Source organism: Giraffa tippelskirchi, chromosome 7, assembly GCF_054371585.1.
Source record: "Giraffa tippelskirchi isolate mGirTip1 chromosome 7, T2T-mGirTip1v1.2.pri, whole genome shotgun sequence".
In the NCBI taxonomy this organism is placed as follows: domain Eukaryota; kingdom Metazoa; phylum Chordata; class Mammalia; order Artiodactyla; family Giraffidae; genus Giraffa; species Giraffa tippelskirchi.
This window is the reverse complement of record NC_137281.1, coordinates 66,754,533-66,757,462: the sequence shown is the minus strand read 5'-3', so window position 1 is coordinate 66,757,462 and position 2,930 is coordinate 66,754,533. Positions and strand designations below refer to the sequence as shown.

At 41.1% G+C, this 2,930-nt stretch overlaps 1 pseudogene; it reads right to left on the bottom strand.

The window, feature by feature from the left end:
• Positions 1-410: 410 nt before the first annotated feature.
• LOC145512195 (olfactory receptor 4C3D-like) lies at positions 411-1,319 on the bottom strand (annotated as a pseudogene).
• Between the last annotated feature and the right edge of the window lie 1,611 nt (positions 1,320-2,930).

The window sequence follows — 2,930 nt, the reverse complement described above, 5'->3', positions numbered from 1 at the left end:
CACTATCAGTATAAATCAGGTACAGGTGAATCATCAATAACTGTTGTGATCAGTACTCTGATGTGCAGAGTTGGAGGACCAGGTTAGTAACATTTCATTAAGGAGATTTTGCTCATGATAGACTCTAAGGACCCCAGACTGAGGAAGGCTCCATCTCAAACAAAAGTTGGGAAAAGAAAAGTGATGTTTCCATGCTCTGCGGTTTAGGACAAACTTAAGAATTAAAAACATGAAGGGGCATATACTCACTTGCATGGTCAACAACATAGAATATGGATATAATAGGCATAATTTCAAACATTCAAATCAGCTTTATTCTGAAATATTTTGATGATGACAATAAGAATTCTTCTCTGAGAGTGACTGGTCATTTCTTTCCCTAGGTTCCTGTATCCTCCATCCACAACAGCTCATTTTTTCCAGAGATTTTTCAGGGCATTTTTCATCTCTGCATTTCTCAGGGTATAAATCAGGGGGTTGAACATAGGTGTCAAAATACAGTAAAACACAACCACTATTTTGTCAATGGACAAGGTAGATGACGGCCACATGTAAATAAATATACATGGCACGAAGAACAAAGCAACAACTGTGAAGTGGGCCCCGCAGATGGAGAGGGCTCTGTGCCTCCCCTCTGCACTGTGGGACCTCAAGGAGCGCAGGATGACGAGGTAGCAGGCAGCCAGCAGGAGAAAGTTTAACAGGCAGATCACGCCACTGTTGGCCACCACCAGCAGACCGATGACTTAGGTGTCGGTGCAGGCAAGTTCCAGCAAGGGGTACAAGTCACAGACAAAGTGATTGATCACATTAGGCCCACAGAAGGGCAACTGCAAGACCAGCAGGAGCTGAACCAGGGAATGCAGGAAGCCCCCCAGCCAAGCCAGCCCCACCAGCAGAGCACAGAGATGCCTGTTCATGACGGTCGTGTAGTGCAGGGGCTTGCAGATGGCCACGTAGCGGTCATAGGCCATCACCGTGAGTGAGCAGGATGATCTCAGTTCCTCCCAGTAAATGGGCAACAAAGAACTGACCCAGGCAGCCCTCAATAGTGATGGCTCTCCATACAAGGAGTCAGCAACGAGTTTGGGAGTCATACATGAGGAATAGCGTGTATCAATAAAGGACAAACACGAGAGGAAAAAGTACACAGGCAAACCCAAGATGGAGCTGAAGACAATGGTGATCATGATAAGCAGGTTGCCCCCAACAGAGACCAGGTAGACAATCAAAAAGAACACAAACAAAGCCTTCTGCACCTTGGGGTTTTGTGAGAGTCCCAGCATGAAAAACTCTGTGACATTTCTTGGACTATCCATGAATCATGAGCTGCCACAAGAACTTGGATGAGAAGAGGTTTACCAAGAAATATTTGTCACTACCTCTTATAAGACATTTCAAAAAATATATTGGGAGAATTCAATGTGCAACACAATTAAACCAAATCTCAAATCTGAAAGCAAAGACACACAGATTATTTTTTGTGCTTTAAATTAGTAATTTTGCCAAAGTACAAAGTTAAATTACTGACAAAATAAGCAACTCCCCAAAATATTACATCTCTTGTTTTGTAACCATTAAGAAGAAATTCTCATTCTTTTTTAGACTGATAGCTTCATGGAATTTTTTGTAATAAAATTTTATACACACACACACACACACACACACACACATATATATATATATAAGTTTATTAGAAATACCCAGTTATGGGAAAATAATTTTCCTAAATATTATTCATAGCCACACTTCCAACTCCCAACTGCACTGTGCAATGCACCTGGCTCTCTTCTATATTTCTTCCACCATCTACTATAACCACGGAAACCATCCTTGACTTTTCCCTTTACTAGTCCATCTTATACCAAAATGAATCACTGCAACCTTTCAAATCTTATTCCTTAACCTTCATTCATTCATCCATTCATTGATTCATTTATTCACTCATTTGTTTATTCTATAAACATTTTTGAGTACCTACCATACTGCAGGCTTCCCTGGTGGCTCAGATAGTAAAGAATCTGCCTGCAATGTGGGACATCAAGGTTTGATCCCTGGGTTGGAAAGATTCCCTGGAGAAGGGAATAGCTACCCACTCCAGTATTCTTGCCTGGAAAATCCTAGGACATAGGAGCCTGGTGGGCTACAGTCCATGGGTTTGCAAAGGTTCAAACACAACTGCATGACTAATACTTTCACTTCACTTTCACCGTACCCAACCTTAGTTCTCAGCACTAGATTTAGACTAATTAGCAAAATAAGTTGATGGTTGCTACAATAACATCATAGCTGGTGTCTCCGTCATCTTACTCACCCAGACACCTGATCAGTGGTCCACACTTCAATCACAATGATATTTATTAAACTCAATCATTCAGTCATGTCATTACCCAGTTTAAAATTCTTCAAAGACTCTTCTTTATATTCAAGATAACATCTAAGCATTTTAGTCTCATTACAAGTCCCTGGACCCTGTAAACCCATCCATGTTATCCTTCAGCTCCCCTCCCTATTCACTCCTGCGGAGTACTCTAAATTTCTGACCAAATCATGCTCATTCACACCTCATTGCCATCCAGATGTTATTCCATCACCCAACTTACTGCCTCATCCTATATACCCATTTCCAATTCTACTGACTGACTCTTAAACATCCTTTAAATTTTCCACAAGGAAAATTATCTCTCCCTTCACCTTAGTCTAGATTATAATAACTTCCACTGTACACCTATATCATCTCCATCCTGGACTTTTGCACACTATGCTGTATTGGCCTTCCTCCACCTTCCCACCCTACATTAGGAGTAGCTCGAAGGCAGGAATTTTTTGTGCTAGATATCCTCACTGCCACACCTGGAGCAGTGTTCAATGAATATCTGTTGAATGACTAAAAAATCTAAAACCAAAAAAATATGGGAAACTTACAATAC